At 44.5% G+C, this 18,892-nt stretch overlaps 1 protein-coding gene across 2 annotated transcripts in view; it reads left to right on the forward strand.

Moving 5' to 3' along the window:
* The window catches only part of DOCK5 (dedicator of cytokinesis 5), a 283,905-nt gene that overhangs the window by 79,798 nt on the left and 185,215 nt on the right, over window positions 1–18,892 (forward strand). The window lies entirely within an intron of this gene.

Here is an 18,892-nt window from a genome sequence, read left to right on the forward strand (position 1 = left end):
CCAGCTGAGTGCCCGAGCACAGATGTGCTTAGACACCAGAATCAAAATATGTGACTCTGCAATCTGTAAGTTACAATGCTCTTGTGTATCCCCATCCTATTTAATTCTGATGACAGTCCTCTAAGGGTGGCAAGGCAGTGTTTATTTTTTCTAATTAAGGAAAAGTATATATGACTGACTGTCAAAACTATAGAACTCTTTTTTTAAAAAAATTTGTTTATTTTTGGCTCTGTTGCCTTGCTTTCTCTAGTTGGGGCGAGCAGGGGCTACTACTCTTCGTTGCAGTGCTCGAACTTCTTGGGGTGTCTTGTGGAGCACAGGCTCTAGGTGCGTGGGCTTCTATTTACAACACACAGGCTCAGTAGTTGTGCACACGGGCTTCATTGCTCCATAGCATGTGGAATCTTACTGGATCAGTGATCGAACCCTTATCGTCTGCATTGGCAGGCAGATTCTTATTCTCTACGCCACCAGGGAAGTCAAAAACTATAGAACTCTTAAAAATTACATGAGTACCCCACACTCACTTTTTTAAATGTAGGAAACATAATGCTCGTTTTATACTTGAGAAAACTAATATTCAGAGAAAATAATATACCTTGTGTCATACAGCTAGTGACAGAACCAGGTGAAATGAGACACTGTTGATTTCTGGTGGCTTCTCATGAAGCAAGACCCTAATATGTGAAAGATGGTGTCTTTTCATAGGTACTGTGAATAGATCAGATCAGATCAGTCGCTCAGTCGTGTCCGACTCTTTGCGACCCCATGAATAAATAGGGAGAGCATATAATTCAACTGGGCTTCTCAGGTGGCACTAGTGGCAAAGAGCCTGCCTGCCAGTGCAGGAGACTCAAGAGACACAGGTTCTATCCCTGTGTTGGAAATATCCCCTGGAGGAGGGCATGACAAGCCACTCCCATATTCTTGCCTAGAGAATCCCATGGACAAAGGAGCCTGGCGGGCTTTGGTCCATAGGGTCACAAAGAGTCAGACACGAACGACTGAAACAACTTAGCATGTACACATAATTCAGGTTCAAAAAGGCAAAAGAGTTTATTTCTTAGTAAAATTCTCTCAGATAAAATAATTAAATTGATTTAATAAAAAAAAAAAGTGACTCGATGCAGAAGGCCCTGGCTCCGGAGGAGACAAGTGCATCACTGGGCTGATGGGAGATCAAAGGAAGCATGGCTGATGAAGTGGCTCTTTCTTCTCACCTCTGAGTGTTGCCAGACTTGGGGAGAAACGAGGGAGAGACTTACTGGTGTTGCTGAAATTCCTTCAAAGAATTAGGTCAGGGCGACTGTAGGTGCTGAAAGCCTTCTAGTATATTTCCTGCAACTAGATCGGGTTGGGGGGCAGGGTGTCCCAGTTAACCTGTAAGTGGACTGTTGGACAGTATCCAGGCTCCCAGCTCATCTGAAGAGCACAGGTCATGGGTGCACTCATGCCGCCCCACCCCAGACTTCTCACTACCACCCTAAATCCTAGTAGAACTCCAGTGTTGCCACATTTCTAATCCAAATGCCTAGAGCACAACAAACACGTCTCTAGGCCACTGACATTGAGGATCAAGGCAAAAAACTGAGAATCCATTTATTCTTTCTGAAGACTGGGGTAGGAATGAGGTGGAAGTGAGGCAGATTTTTCTCATATGGTGAGTTTCCCTCGTGGCTCAGATGGTAAAGAATCTGCCTGCAGTGCAGGAGATTTGGGTTTGATACCTGGGTTAGGAAGATACCCTGGAATAAGACATGGCAACCCACTCCAGAATTCTTGCCTCGAGAATCCCATGGACAGAGGAGCCTGGTGGGCTACAGTCCATGGGGTCACAAAGAGTCAGACATGACTAAGCGACTAAGCAGAGCACAGAGGCTTGTTAGGACAAGAACTGTGAATTTGCAGGGTCTGGTCCCACCACATAAATGGTTGTAATCATGGCATTGTGAGGGTGGTTTTCTAGAATCCACCTCGGCTTCTGAGGTTCAGACAGACAGACACAGGATGGAGAAGAGGAGATGGGAAGTTAAAAGGACAGGAAGTAGGGCTCAGCCACAGAAAAGCTAAGCTGTCTGCTGCATTGCGTAGAAGACTCCACTGTTACTGCTGCTTCCCTTTGGTTTTAGGCAAAGAGTTGGTAGTTTGCATTATCCTTCTACCTGTCACACACTTCAGAGTGTTGATGTGCAGCTTCTGCAGGTGGGGAGGAGGAAGGGAGGGAGGGCTGCATGGTCTCTTCCCTCTCTGCTGTCTCTCTCCCATTTTTATTCACACCATCTCAGGTCCAGTCATATGTCAGTTCTGTGGTATCAGCAAGACACAGGGATAATCTACTTACATTCTTGAGCTCCTTTGCATATTAAACATGGCCTTACTAGGTCATGCCACTTGGTCAGGGGCCAGATCAATCCATTCTACTTTTTATGGGCTTCCCTGCTGGCTCAGGTGGTAAAGAATCTGCCTGTAGTGCAGGAGACCTGGGTTCAATCCCTGGGTTGGGAAGATCCCCTGGAGAAGGGAATGGCAACACACTCCAGTATTCTTGCCTGGAGAATCCCCATGGACAGAGGAGCCTGGTGGGCTGCGGTCCATGTGATTGCAAAGAGTTGGACATGATTGATCAACTAAGCAGAGCACATCACCCTTTATGGGGACACACATTTTCCCACTGTACATGTAAGACACGTGTTCAGTTTCTATAGGCTTGAAAATAAATTATATTTTACTGGTATTGGGTATGATTTCTATAGATGGCAATTAGATTCTGATTTTATCCCTATTTTTTTCCCCCAAATTTGCTATATGCTAATCTTTCTTTTGAATTTCTGTTACTGAGAGAACTGTGTTAAATCTTCCACCATTGTAGTTTGTGTCAGTTTATGATTTGACATATGTCATATGGTTTGACATATGGTTTCAGGTTTTTTTGCGGTCTGTATTCTCAGACCTGTTTTGAGGTACATACAATTTTGAAATTGTTATATTAGACAATCCCAACTTTGAATTCCTGTTTATAAAGCTTTGATCATTGTCTCCGTCTGCAGTATGCTGTCTGTTTTGTCTGAAATTGCAGCCAGTTCACGGGCAGTGCCAGGGCTCCCCTTTTTTGTCCTCCTGGCCCCACAAAGCTGTTCTAAATGCTGCTCAGAGACTCAAGGGATCTTTTCTTAATTCAGCAAATACCTCAAGAGGAAAGGAGCTCCCAGTGATGGTCTCCTCTTCCTGAGTTTGGTCTTTTTCATATCTAGACCTAGTAATTCTTCACTTTACCATGTTAGCTCTTTCTGTGTGCCTGTTGTGTGCTTATGTTATACTTAAGCTTTTCTAATTGACCTGCAGAGTGTAGGAGCGAAGAGCATACAGTTGATCTGAAATCAAGTGGCTGATATCTTTTAAATACATTTTCAAAATTCTCTTTTCCTTTGTTATTATTATTGGCATTGCTGGGCAGCATGTGGGATCTTAGTTCCCTGATCAGGGATTGAACCCATGCCCCCTGCATTGGGAGCATGGAGTCTTAACCACGGGACTGCCAGGGAAGTCCCAGAGTTATTTTTTCATATTTATGTGACACAAGCATGTTTCTGGAAATATTTGATTAATGCACTTTGTCCTCATAGGATTCACATTAATGGTCATTTTAAGTGTGTATACTATTTATACTTTACTGAGCAATCTCTCAGTTGACCACTGAACATTCCTCAAAGTAGCACTCCTACGGACCAAGGTAAGGTGGTCACTGAGCTTGGTTGACTATAAGTATAAATATACAAACACGTCTATTGTAAATACCTTCTGGAGCTTGAGTCCAAAAGCCACACTGCACCTGATGTATTACAACTCACACCGCAGTATACTTTCTGGAAGCACTAGCACAGTCAGTGCTGCTAAGTCACTTCAGTCGTGTCCGACTCTGTGCGACCCCATAGACAGCAGCCCACCAGGCTCCCCCGTCCCTGGGATTCTCCAGGCAGGAACACTGGAGTGGGTTGCCATTTCTTTCTCCAATGCATGAAAGTGAAAAGTGAAAGTGAAGTCGCTCAGTCATGTCCAACTCTTGACGACCCCATGGACTGCAGCCTACCAGGCTCCTCTGTTCATGGGATTTTCCAGGCAAGAGTACTGGAGTGGGCTGCCATTGCCTTCTCCGTCAATAGAGTCATGCAAAAAACTTACTTGAACCCTGCTCTGTCTGGATTGTGATGATCCAGATGCTGTAGGTCCTCACAGCAAGAAGCAGATTTTCTTGTTACCGTGAAATGCTTGGGGGCCTGCCATAGAATTCTTTCATCCCAGAGAAGGATGTCAGGGACTTCCCTGGTGGTCCAGTGGCTTTCCCAGTGACTCAGTGGGTAAAGAATCCACCTGCAGTACAGGAAATACAGGAGATGCAGGTTCGATCCCTGGGTGGGAAAGATCCCCTGGAGGAGGAAATGGCAGCCAACTCCAGTATTCTTGCCTAGGGAATCTGCATGGACAGAGGAACCTGGCGGGCTACAGTCCATAGGGTCACAAAGAGTGGGACACGACCGAGCAACTAAACACGCACGCAGCAGTGGTTAAGACTCCAAGCTTCCAATGCAGGGGGTGCAGGTATAATCCCTGGTTGGGAAACTTAAGATCCCACATGCCAGGGGAAAACTTTTTATTTTTGTAGTTTTCCTTAAATTTTTTTTAAATTGGAGGATAATTGCTTTACGACATTGTGTTAGTTTCTGCCATACATCAACAGGAATCAGCCATAAGTATACATATGTCCCCTCCCTCTTGAACCTCCCTCCCACCTCTCAAGGTTGTCACAGAGCACCAAGTTCGAGCTCCCTGCATCATATAGCTAGCGAATTCCCACTGGCTATCTGTTTTATATATGGTAATGGATATGTTTCAGTGTTACTCTTTCAATTCGTCCCTCTCTTGCCCCCACTGTGTCTACAAGTCTGTTCTCTCTGTCTGCATCTCCATTGCCTCCCTGCAAATAAAAATAAGGACATCAGTGCCTGTTCTATAAAAGTGGACACGTGTCAGGGTGTGTATGGGGGTATTTAGAGCATGAGCTTTTTCACTTCATTAATAGCCAGGTGACAGATCAGCTTTTTACAGAGATGATGATACTGGCTTAAGTTTTAAAAGTGTGTATTTTATGGGATTAATTTTTTCTTATGGTGCTTGCCTTGCCAGACAGAGCAATAGATTCTTCTATCTGCTAAGTACCTCGCATTCTTGGCTGGGTTCTCAAATTCCTTGATTATTATAGCCGGTTCAGGACACAGTGAAGGCAGGAGTGCTTTGCAGATATTCAACATGATGGAAATGCTGAGTAATAACTTGTGTTCTAGCCCTCCTCCCCCCATCTCCTCTTTAAAAAAATAAACGAAGTAGAAACACCCACAGTACTGCCAGATGGAATTTAAGGGTGGTGCTGGCATCATTTCATGGCCCAGGGGTGGCAGGCAGGGGTGTGTCTTTGAGCTTCCTGTCTTCCTGACTCCAGGGGGTCCTCCCCGCAGACACCCTACCCCACCCTGCCTTTGAGATATTTGCGTACCAGACCTGGGTGGGCTCTTCAGGCGTGGACATGAGTCCACCTTTCCAGAACCCAGACTTGGAAATTTCTTTCCTGCCCACAACCTGCAACAGTACTACGCAGGACTCTCTCTGTTGTTTCCCATCCTGTGGTTCAGTGAATGGTTCTCCAAGTGGTAGCTCCTTGGAGGTCTGCTCCTTCTTCATCCGTGGGACCCCTGCCTAGCATGGCTTCTTGTATACAGTAGGTGCTCAAGTCTATTGAACGAGTAAAGAGAGATCAAGGACAGCTAGTGTGGAGAGTAAGGGGGTGTGTAGGGTCACCCCACACAGTCCCTGGTAGTACAAGGCAGGGCTTTTCTCCTTCCATGACACGCCAGCATTGCTCTGCCCTATACAGACTACCTACACAGAAGGATTTGGTTATCACGTGAGTTGCTTTTTAAAAACATGGTTTTATTGAGATAGGTTTCAAATACCATCCAGTTGACCCATTTCCCTGGCAGTCTAGTGGTTAAGACTTTGCCTTTCAACGCAGGGAGGGTGGGTTCGATCCCTGGTTGGTAAGCTGGGATGCCACATGCATAAAACAGAAGCACTGTTGTAACAAATTCAATAAATACTTTTTAAATGTTCCGCATCAGGAAAAAAAAAAAGTATTTTTAAAAAAGGGGATGCAATTTAATGGCTATTTACAAAGCACTCTATTCACAGAGTAGGGCAATCATATAACTCTACTTTCAGAATGTTTTCATTATCTCCAAAGAAACCCTCTATACTCATTCATGGTTATTACCCCCCAGCTCCAGGCAACCACTAACCTAATTTCTGTCTCTATAGGTCTGCCTATTTGTTCTAAGACATTTCATGTAAGTGAAATCGTGTGACATGTGGTCCTTTGTGACTGGCTTCTTCTACTTAAAATAATCTTTTGGGGTCTCATTCATGTTGTAGCATATGTCAGTACTTCATACCTTTTTCTTTCTAAATAATAATTATTAAATGCGTAGATCGCGTTGTATTTATCCATTCATCAATTAACGGACATTAGGGTTGTTTACACTTTTTCGTTATTATGAATAATGCTACTGCCCTCAACTTGTACGTACACGTTTTGTGTAGATACATGTTTTCACTTCTCTTGGGTTTATCCCTTGGAGTGAAATTGCTGGCTCATATATGAGAATTAGACCATAAAGAATTATTGATGCTTTCTCACTATGGAGCTGGAGAAGACTCTCGAGAGTCCCTTGGACAGCAAGGAGATCAAACCAGTATGTCCTAAGGGAAATCAACCCTGAATACTCATCAGAAGGACTGATGCTGAAGCTGAAGCTCTAATACTTTGGCCACCTGATGCGAAGAGCTGACTCAATGGAAAAGACCCTGATGCTGGAAGAGACTGAGGGCAAGAGGAGAAGGGGACAACAGAGGATGAGATGGTTGAATGGCATCACTGATTCGTTGGACATGAACATGGGCAAACTACAGGAGATAGTGAAGGACGGGGAAGCCTGGCATGTTGCAGTCCGTGGGGTTGCAAAGAGTGGAACATGACTTAGTGACTGAACAACAACAATGGCAACTCTGTATTTAACCTTTTGGGGAACTGCCAAACTTACTGCTTGAGCTTTGGCTCTAAAACAGGAGACCACAGTCCACATGAGCAAGTGTTCCATCCCTCATCCCTTATCATGGTTTCTCTGTGTGACCTTGTCCCTGAACATCATTTGTTACTAAAGATAAGGGAAGGGAGTGGAATTGACTGAGAAGATATATACTGCTCATCTTTCATAGCCCGCCTCCATGTTGCTTTCACCAACTTTTTCAGGAGACAGAAATCCGCAAGGACCAAAGCAGGTGTCCTTCCCTTTCTTCCTCTGTGGCATTGGCCTGCCTGCAGCAACTGGCTTGTTTTTGCTTGTTTATCCAGACAAAAGGTTTGTCAGTGAGACCACTATTCTCCATCTCTGTGTTCTTTCCTACCCCAGATCCATGAGCACGACTGAGAAAGCGTTGAAACCCAGGAGAGATTTCAGCTGTGGTCATCTATTCATTCAACAGGACTCACTGAGCAAGTACTATGCTCTTAGGTGCCAACAACATTTATTGAGCACAAGAGATGATACAGCACTGTTACCTAAGTAACAAAATGGCCAGGTTCCTGCTCTCTTAGGGTTTTCATTCAAGGGATAGATGATAAGACAAGTGAACAAAATCTGAGAATAAGAACATTTGGATTCTTGTAAGTGCTGTGGGGAGAAAAGGGTAGTGTTACATAGACCAGAGAGGTAAGTGAAGGTGGTGAAGAGGGAGAGAAGGACCACTTTAAAAAAAAAACAAAAAACTTATAATTTTTTATTGGATTATAGCCGATCAGCAATGTTGTGATTATTTCAGGTGAACGCAAAAGGACTCAGCCAACCATATACATGTATCCATTCTCCCCCCAAACTGTCCTCCCATCCAGGCTGCCAAATATCATTGATCAGAGTTCCCTGTGCTATACAGCAGGTCCTTGTTGGTTATCCATTTTGAATAAAGCAGTGTGTACACAGGACCACTTTAGATTGGACAGTTTTGTTTCTATCTTATCTAGGTTTAGCTGTCCCTGGGCAATACATTTGAATTCTCTTTATGTCATGGTCACTTCATCTAAAATAGGGTCACTCTTTGAATTGAAAGTGATTAAACCAAAGTGACTTAAAAAGTCAGGTTTCTGCATCCCTTCAGCCATGAAGCCCTCCTCTCCTGTAATTAACCAGATTCCAGTCACAAGGGATTTCTTGCCCAGGGTCTGTCGTTCCATCAGCAGGTATTAGTCTCCTGCCTTTGCTTCATATCCATTAGTTAACTTGTTTTCACCTCCATAAACCACTCACAAGCTCAAGAGAGACAGTGACTGGTGTGAACAGTGTTTTCTGGGGGTAAACAACAAATTTGGCTCCTGTTGGAAATAACAAAATGAGATTATGTCTCAAAGGCCTTCCAAGCTCTACAGAGGCAGGCATAGAGTAAAGTTTTATATGATTTCAGTGTAATTTGTAAAGACCTAGAGGAGAGCCCAAACAATTGGGTTAGAACCAGAGGAAATGGGTAGTTCTGAAAAGATGAAATAAAAAGGAGCACTTGTGTGTATATCAGGAGGTTCTCAATATACCCATGCTATGTCTTCTGTGTGGAATGAGGCCAGTTTTGAAATGCACCTTAATCAAGAATCAATACTGTATGATATGAAAAAGAATAGAAATGGATTACGACTTGGGCTCTACTACCTTTGAGTCTCATTTTTTGTAAAGCAGGCTTTTCTGAGTAAGCAGTATTATGACAGGTAGATAAAGTTACATGGTACTGGATTTTAGCTCCATAGCTGACAAACTTTCTAACAGAGGCATAAAAAAGAAGAGAGTCCATTGGAAGAGTTTATTCCAAGAAGCAGCCTAATCAGTGTGTTTCTGGGAAGTGGAATTAAGAACCCTCCATTGGAAAAGGGAACCTTCCCACACTGTTGGTGGAAATGTAAATTGGTACAGCCACTATGGAAAAAAGTATGGAGGTTCCTCAACAAAAACAAAAATAGAGTTGCCATATGATCCAGTAATCCCATTCCTGGGCATGTATTGGGACAAAACTATAATTCAAAAAGATACTCGCACCCCTGTGTTCATAGCAGCACTATTCACAGTAGCCAAGCCATGGAAACAACCTAAATGTCCATTGACAGATGCATGGATAAAGAAGATGTGGTGCACATATACAGTGGAATACTACTCAGCCAGAAAAAGGAGTGAAATAATGCCTTGCAGCAACTTGGATGGACCTGGAGATTATCGTATGAAATGAAGTCAGAAAGAGAAAGACAAATACCATAGAATATTGTTTATATGTGGAATTTAAAATAGGACACAAATGAACCCAAGAAACAAACACAGACTCTCAAATACAGAGAACAGACTTGTGCTTGGAGGAGGAGGGGAGTTGGGGAGGAAGGATTGGGAGTTTGGAATTAGTGGATGCAAACTAGTGTGTACGGAAAGGATAAACAATATGGTCTTACTGTATAGTGTAGGGAATTATATTTAATATCCTGTGATAAACTGTAATGGAAAAGAATATGAAAAAGAATATAGTGTATAGCTTTGTATAGCAGAAATGAATACAACATTGTAAATCAACCATTCTTCCCTAAAACTTTAAAAAAAAAACTCTCCAGTGGACCATGCGATACAGTCAGGTCTTATCAAAGGCTTTCAGAGCTTCTGATTTGAAAATTTGTATCATCACCTCCTCCAGTCCTGTGAGTCAGCCTGGTAGTCTTGTCATCCCTTTATTGTTCCTTTTTTCTGTTCACTCCCTTCTCTACCTCAGTTCCTTCTCTGTTCAGTCATGCTAGTGACCATAAAACAAGTGAGAGAAAATCAAACTTGATTTAAAAAAATCAGTCCTTAACAGCATGTATAAAAGTTGACTGGGTATAAGCTGAAATAAGGCATTCGATGTATTTGTAAGTTTCGTTTACTTTCGTTACCCTGTTTGTCACAGTAATGGGAACTTCATTGTCGTTCAGAATCCATAGCCCTACCAGGTTCTAGTTAGGAAAACAATCACCTTTCTCAAACGTGAATGGCAGTGTGCCCAACAGCTTGGATTTTACGACAAGGATTGCGTGCAAACATTTTGCCTCCAGCCTTGAACGCAAAATAGGCCCCGTGGTGTTTTGATGAGTATGCCGGTCATTTCCCACATCTGTTTGACCTTCACCTTAAGGCCACCTGGTCAGCTACTACTCCTGGGGACACGTGTTCCCGAGATGTGTTTTTCCATAGATGTTTGGCAGTAGGAGGGTGTTTATAAGAAAAACTAATTAAAAAGTAGAGTTGGTGAAAAGTCTCATTTCAGGTTTCATCTTTTAATGTTTTTATTGGCATATAGTTGATTTCCAACGTTGTGTTAGTTTCTGCTGTACAGCAAAGTGAATCAGTTACCCATTGTTAATATTATGTATCCGTTCTTTTTTAGATTCCTTTCCCATACAGGTCATTACAGAATATTGAGTAGAGTTCCCTGTGCTATATAGTATGTCCTTATTAGTTATCTGTTTTATATATGCTGGTGTGTATATTGCAGTCCCAGTCTCTCAATTTATACCTCCCCTACCTCAGGTTTCATCTTTATTTAAAAGAGACTGCCTTCTCTTCTTTTTCCTTTTGAGATATATTCAAGCGTGCTTCTAAAATGCTATCTTGAAAACGTATGTTCTTGGCATATAGGAAAATGTAGGATCTTTTAGGATCAGGGTGAGGACCTTTTTCTTTTTAAAAATTTTTATTATATGTTTTTGGCTATGCTGGATCTTCGTTGCTGCTCGGGGTTTTTTTAAGTTGTGGCAAGCAGGGGCTACTCTCATTGTGGTGCTCAGGCTTCCCACTGTGGTGGCTTCTCTTGGTGTGAAGCATTGGCTTTCTAGGGTATTTGAGCTTCAGTGGTTGCAGTTCCCGGGCTCTAGAGCACAGGCTCAGTAGTTGTGGTGCTCGGGCTTAATTGCTTTGCATCATGTGGGACCTCCTGGATCAGGGATCAACCCCGTGTTTTCTGCGTTGTTAGGTGATAGATTCTCTACCACTGAGCCACCAGGGAAGCCCCAGAACCCTTTCTGAGTGGAGCCTTCTTTGGGTTACTTCATCCTGAGCTGGTACTTGGTGTTGGCCCATTTGGGCAGCTGCTGCTGCTGCTGCTGCTAAGTCGCTTCAGTTGTGTCCAACTCTGTGCGACCCCATAGACGGCAGCCCACCAGGCTCCCTCGTCCCTGGGATTCTTCAGGCAAGAACACTGGAGTGGGTTGCCATTTCCTTCTCCAAGGTGTGAAAGTGAAAAGTGAAAATGAAGTCGCTCAGTCGTGTCTGACTCCTAGCGACCCCATGGACTGCAGCCTACCAGGCTCCTCTGCCCATGAGATTTTCCAGGCAAGAGTACTGGAGTGGGTTGCCATTGCCTTCTCTGTGGGCAGCTACCTATGTACTGAAACAGGCAAGCTCAGCCTGAAAGCAGAACTGTATTGGGAATGTTCTGGAGGAGGGTTCTTGGGAGCTTCTGGTTTTCTCCAGGGGATCTTGGTGGCATCTAGGGGTCGAGAAGGAGGCCAAGTGATGAATAGGTTCTTTACATCTCAGGCACACGCATTCACACTTCTGATTGTAACTTTTATCAAAAAATGCCTTCGGTATCTCATCCCCATTGCAACATACAGCACGTCCGACCATCGTGGGTCTGGGTAAGACTTTGTGAAGTATTCATGGGAAGAAAAAGGCCTAGAGGAAAGTTCAAAATTGATTGAGGGCAAACTGGCATTAGGTAGTTCTCTTGCTTGTATCTGGAGGGAGAAGTAAATAGATGTTTCTGCTTTGCTCATGGTATTGTGAGTAATTTATGACCTTTAAAAGCATGTAAGGAGGCTTAAGCATCATAAATTTTAACTCTCTGCTAAAGCCACCCCCATTTTATTCAACCCATGGAAGCAAATCATGCCATAGAAAGGGATGTTACAGCACAAAACAGAGAGAGACTCACAGACTTAGAAAACAGACTTATGGCTGCTGGGGGGAAGGGATAGTTAGGGAGTTTGCGACAAACATGTACACACTGCTTTATTTAAAATAGAAAACCAACAAGAACCTGCTGTACAGCACAGGGAACTCTGCTCAATGTTATGTGACAGCCTGGATGGGAGGGGAGTTCGGGGGAGAATAGATTCATGTATATGTATCCCTTTGCTGTTCACCTGAAACTATCACAACAAAGTTAATCGGCTACACCCCAATGCAAAATAAAAAGTTAAAAAAAATAGAAGTGTTATAAGAGTGGAAACCCCAGTACCTATAAAACTTATGTGCCCCAAAGTAGTATTAACTGTACCTAGCAATAGCAGGAGAACATCAGTTCTTTTCCTGGCCTCCTCCATGTATAACTCAGGCTACAAATAGGGATGGACAAGGCAAGACAGAATAATCTTGTTACAGATTATTCATCTAACCCTTATATTCTGTATAGGCATCCTCAATGATTATCTTTTGAACAGGAATATTAAATGTGTGTGCATTTATCTTTGACAATAGAAGCAGATTTTATTTTCTTTTAACTGGGGTATAGTTGCTTTACAATGTTGTGTTAGTCTCTGCTGTACAACAAAGTGAATCAGCTCTATGTACACTTATATCCTCTTGCTCGTGAGCCTCCTCACCCCCCATCCCACCCCTGTAGGTCGTCACAGAGTGGGGAGCTGAGCTCCCTCTGCTATACAGCAGCCTTCCACTAGCTATCCAGTTTACACATGGTAGTATATATATGTCAGTGCTACTGTCCAATCCATCCCCACCACCCACCATGTCCCTCCACCTGCGTGTCTATTCCTGCGCTGCAGATCGATCTGTATCATTTTTCTAGACTCCACATATGTGTGTTAATATATGGTATTTGTTTTTGTCTTTCTGACTTACTTCACTATGTATGACAGACTCTAGGTCCATCCACATCTCTACAAAGCATCCAATTTCGTTCCTTTTTATGGCTGAGTAATATGGCTCAGGCAATAAAGAATCCATCTGCAATGCAGGAGACCTGTGTTCTACCCTTGGGTTGAGAAGATTCTCTGGATAAGGGAATGGCTACCCACTCCAGTATTCTTGCCTGGAGAATTCCATGGACAGAGGAGCCTAGCGGGATCAGTCTTTGGGGTCACAAAAGAGTTGAACACAATTGAGTGACTAACACTTTCACGTTTCAGTATTGCCAAATAGATTTTAAAATAGCTATACTATACCTAGCAATTTAGTTCATCTTCTAAGTGGCAGAAGCAATGAACACTAAATTCCCGGCTTTGAATGCTTGTATAGTTTTCACCATGCAGGACTAAGTATCTGTTACTGTCGTTGGAATTAAAGGATATGGGTCGGGAAGACTTTTTCTTCTTTACATGTCTTCCTGGCAGATTCACTGCCCGCTGAGTGTTCAGCCAGGTCTTAGAGTCACCCATTCTGGTGACCTTTGAGTTCCTTTGGGGCTATATTCAGTCTCTGCTCAGGCCCTGGGTATTCAGCACCACGTTGTCTGGTTATTCTAGGCACTTGTCATATGGTTTTTCTATCACCCAAGTTGTTTCTTCTGCTTTTTCTTGTTCTTTCCCTTAAGTCATGTTTTCTTTCTTTTCTTGGAGAAGGCAATTATTGTGTTGGAAAACAGAAGTATATATTCTTATCAGCCCTCAGGGTGAAGCTTCCTCCAGCATGATTCCAACATCTATATTGTTGCTGATAAGTGCTCAGTCCTGTTCGACTCTTTCCAACCCCATGGACCATAGCCCGCCAGGCTCCTCTGTCCATGGGATTCCCCAGGCAAGAACACTGGAGTGAGTTGCCATTTTCTTCTCTAGGGGACCTTCTTAACTCAGGGATCAGTTGCCAGTAATTTAATAATTTAGAGAGGTTCTGCTCCTTGTTCTAGGGAGCACAGACACATGCCTCAGAAATCAAATGAATGAGAATCCCATATAGAGTCCCCTGCAGGCATTAGCATAGGAAGCAGATAGTGGCCCTAAGTGAAGAAGTGGATCCCTCTATTATGTCCTTGGGTCCTCACTGCTCCAGCTTTGGCGTTTTCCCTTCCTCTACGTGCCAGACATTGAGTGAAGGGCTTTCGTACACTGCATCTCAGTTCTAACAATCCTAGGAGATCAGAGTTACCGATGCCTGTTCAATAAATGTGAATATCGAGACATTGAAGACATTGACAAAGCTGTGAAATGGCAGAGGTCTCATTCCACCAGGGGCCCCTGGAATCCAAAGAGCATTCTTTCCATGTTCCAAGGCCTTTGGGGAAACAGCATTTCTGTTTTGAACATAAAGTACAATTTTCCACAGAGGGTGAGGTTCTTTTGCTATTTGAATGACTGTCAGATGAGTTGCCTGCCACTCCAAATGTATCAGGGTGAGCTCTTTCTGCACTTCTCTCCCTCCGTGGCTCTTCCACGCAAACTTGTCCCTCTGGCCAGTGGTCTCCTGCTTGCCCCCCAAGCTCGGTGTGTGCTTGGACCCACTTCACCCTCGGTGCAGGGTGCTCATCAGCCTCCACACCCCTCCTCCCCACCTGTTTTCAGCAGCTGGCTTCCTCCAAGTGGGTAGGCATACCTGTTCTTCAGGAGCCTAGCAGAATTGTCTCCCCCTACATCCAGAGAGATCGGTCCCCCTCCTGCAGCCCACACTCTCTGGGGAAGAATGACTGAGGTGGTGGGCAGTCGTCACTGACAGTGTGTCCAAGCCCCTCAGGTGTGGTAGGTGGGTCAGGAAGGACCAGCAAGCAGAGAGGTCTCTGCAGGGGTCTCTGACACCTACCAGCCTGTGGCAGTCTCTCCCTCCCTGTGTGTCTGAGGATGTATGGCTCAGGTCCTGGGTTGTGTCCTCCCGCCTGAGTTAGTGAAGAGGGCACATGGGTCAGATTCAGCCATCTTTGGCTCTGACACTCTGGGAGCGTCCCACGTGGTTTGTATTTCAGCTTTTCTGATGTTTTGCCACCAGGACTTTAAAAAAAATTATTATGGTTGCACTAGGTCTTCACTGCTGCTCACCAGTTTTCTCTAGTTGCGGCGAGCAGAGGCAACTCTGTTGCGGTGCCTGGGTTTCTCATTACAGTGGTTTCTCATAGAGCACAGTCCCAGCAGTTGTGGCTCATGGGCTTAGTTGTTCTGTGGCTTGTGCGATCTCCCCTGACCAGGGATTGAACCTGTGTCCCCTGCATTGGCAGGTGCATTCTTAATCACTGGACTGCCAGGGACGTCACACCAGGACTCGATGTTGTCACCAGTCTTGGGTTCCAACTCTGCACTGTCGGTCTCTTCTCACCCTTGGTAGTGTCTTTTCAGCCCTGGCTCTCTGGGTCCACAACATTGTAGGCTTGCTTGTTCATTTTTAGGAGGCATTCCGTTGAGGAATTTAGAGCAGGTTTCTAGGAGATCAGGCTGAAGGGATCCTAGATTCAGCACTGGGTCACACTGGAGGGCTTTCCTCACATCACCTGACCTGTCCTCTGTGTGAAGGCTCACGTATTTCCAGTCCCTCTGCCCGGGATCAGGTTCCTGCCTTGCTGGAGCCTCTGGTCCCCTTCAGAAATGAAGGCAGCCTTCATCTCTTACCTCTCATCCCAGTGTCCTCAGGTGGAGTGGCAGTTTCATTGAAAAAGCAGTCTGCACTGAAATTCCAGAATTCTTTCCATTGACAGATGGATGGACCTGGATAAGGAAGGTGTCGTGTTCATATACAGTGGACTATTACTCAGCCATAAAAGGGACGAAATTGTGACATTTGCAGAGATGTGGGTGGACTTAGAGTCTGTCATACAGAATGAAGTAAGTTAGAGAAAAGTATCATATATTAACATGTTTATATATGGAATCTAGAAAAATGGTCCTGATGAACCTATTTGTAGGGAAGGAATAGAGACATGGACACGGGGCCTGGGGGGAGGGTGGGACGAACTGGGAGAGTAACACTGACATATACACACTCCCATGTGTAAAATAGCTAGCTAGAGGGAATCTGCCGTATAGCACAGGGAGCTTAGCTCAGTGCTCTGTGATAACCTAGGGGGATGTAGTGAGGGGTGGGGTGGGAGGGAGGCTCAAGAGGGAGAGGATATATGTATACACATAGCTGATTCATGTTATACAGCATAAACTGACACAACATTGTAAAGCAATTATCCTCCAGTTAAAAAGAAAAAGTCTGCACTGAAATTCCAGAAATCCTGGTTAACTAGACATGCAAGTTAATTATGACTTCACCCTCACTTGTCTCCTTCTGTTCTACTAGCAATTACATTAGAAATTCTTCCAGATCAGGAGTGGGTGTTATTGGAGTCCCAAACTCCTAAATCAGCATCTCCCACCCCCAGAACCTAGCATTGTTCCTTGTAAAAGCAGGCCTTCTTCAATATATCCCATTTGATGAAATTATTCCTCATTCACAAACCTGTATTCCTTTCTCTCCCATTTTGCAAATATCGGTGCTGATGATAACAAAATCAATCTAAGAGAAAGTTCCAGCAAGTTCATTGCTACTACAGAGGAAACTGCATGTGGCATCCGTTTATTTCAGCTTGCTTAAACTGGTTGGGTAAGTTAGAGAAAATTCCACCACAGAAGAGGGGAATTAGTGCCAGGAGCCAGAGGGACAAACAACTGTCAGGATTACTTTGCTTTAGAAAACAAAGAAAAGGCCACATCAAGCATATTGAAAGGGAATGGGCAAACCAAAGTCAAGAGGTTGATCAGACTGGAGGAGATCTTTTCCCTTCCTCTCACTGAGCTTCAGAATCGCAGAGAGAGTCCCCAGTTTTGCAGGAGAAATTCGTGTATGTCACCTCTGGTTTGTCGGCTGTAACTTGAATCTGCTCCTCCTGTGGGTCCACCGCCTGGACCAGATCCTTCCATCTGTCTGAGGAGGTGTGTGCTGTTGGAAAAAAGTCATGTCATCACCATGTCTTGTGGGCAACCAGAGCAAACCTCTCTTAGCTGTGGGGTTGGATTTTACGAGCGGAGGAGAAAGGAATGTTTTGGGGGAAGGATGTTTGAGAGATCAGAGCCTTCCTACCTTGAAATGAATAGTTGACCAATGGGAGTCTGGCAGAGCTGGTGAGTACAGAACCAGGATGGAGACCTAGGCTTTTGGGTTTCAATGAGTCTCATAAGAAGTGGTGTCTCTTCTGTCCCTGGCCTCCCAGGCAGGTGCTTGGGCCCCACCCTGCTCTGCCACTGGCTATGGGATCTTGGAGAGAAGAGAAGGATGTCTCAGACCTTGCAGTCAGTCTTGGCCCAGAGGAGCAGATTTTAGGGGGTCCTCCATCAGTCTGTTCTGTCCGTGGCCATTAGCTCTAGGAGTTCTCTTTCTCATTAATATATTCATCCAAAATGTATTGAGTGTTTGCTGTGTGCCAGATACCGCAAAGACACGACTCTTTCTTGTTCATTCAAGAAGCAAAAGCCGGAAACTGCCATCTTTCTTTTCTGCTAACTTGCTGTGCTTGTGTCTTTGGGGTTTATATTGAGAGGATTCTGTGGCCAACTGCCCCCCACCACCGCCAGGAGCAGTGAGGGGGCAGTGAGCTATGAAGTATGCCCTAGGAAGCCCATGTTCAGATCCTCCTCTTAGCTAGCAAGTCACTGCTTGACTCTGGACAACCTTTTCAGTTCCTTGCCTGTTGTTTCCTCTCTTTCGAGGTGAGGGTGTTAAATTTCTGTGAACTCAGTTCTTTGGAGCGCAGGCTTCTAGCAGTTACTGCACATGCCTGACTCAAAGGCACAAAATCGAGCTCAGATTATTAACATGGATGACCGATCGTCTCACAAAATGATACGAAAGAATAGAATTGCCTCTGACTGTCTTTGCATCCTTTTGCTATCTGCCTTTGAACTTAGTTTCAAAAGCCCCACTGAGATGGTCCTTGCATTCAGAAAGTGGACTTCCTGAACCCCAGTGGCTCTGTGCTGCCTTCAGACAAAGATGTAGCAATGAAGTCCAGTAGAGGTTTGCCCCCCTTCCCAGCTTCCCTCTAGGAAGGGACCTCAGGCTTGTCCTGAGGGACACTCACTGGGAATGGGAGAATAGGCTGTGGCCATGGAAACCTGACAGGCTCACCTGGCCCGCAGGGAATGGAACCTTCGACCTTGGCCTAATTAACTCTGCTTCAGCCAGCGAGCTACCAGGCCGGTGACACATATAAAAACCAACAGGATTTAGCCCTGGCTCTTCCTCCATCAGGACGGCCTAGCTGTGTAAGGCACAGACCTGCCTTCAGGTTCCAGAGTCCTCTGAAGGTGTGGTTCCGAATCCCACTCCTGACCAGCCAGGCTTTGGGCTTCCCTGGTGGCTCAGCAGAAAAGAATCTGCCTGCAATGCGGGAGACATGGGTTTAATCCCTGGGTTGGGAAGATCCCCTAGAGAAGGGAATGGCAACCCACTCCAGAATTCTTACCTGGAGAATCCCACAGACAGAGGAGCCTGGCTGGCTACACTGCCCAGAGAAGGTGCATAGAAACCATGGTTCCCTATCTCTTTCTTGCCTTTAATTCCTGGGAAGGTCAAAAATTATGATTGTACAACAGTGCAAATGTACTTAATGCCAATGAACTGTGTACTTTCAAATAGTTAAAGTGTTAAAATTCATGTTATGTATATTTTACCACAATAAGAATAATTTACTGATGGAGCAGAGAGGAAACAGATTTATTCTGGGGCTGCAAAATGAGAGATTTTACAGAATGCTTCATGCCTTACACATGTAAATGATGGTTTTATGGTTCAAAAAAAATCTTCCGAGTCAG

Source organism: Bos javanicus, chromosome 8, assembly GCF_032452875.1.
Source record: "Bos javanicus breed banteng chromosome 8, ARS-OSU_banteng_1.0, whole genome shotgun sequence".
Lineage (NCBI taxonomy): Eukaryota > Metazoa > Chordata > Mammalia > Artiodactyla > Bovidae > Bos > Bos javanicus.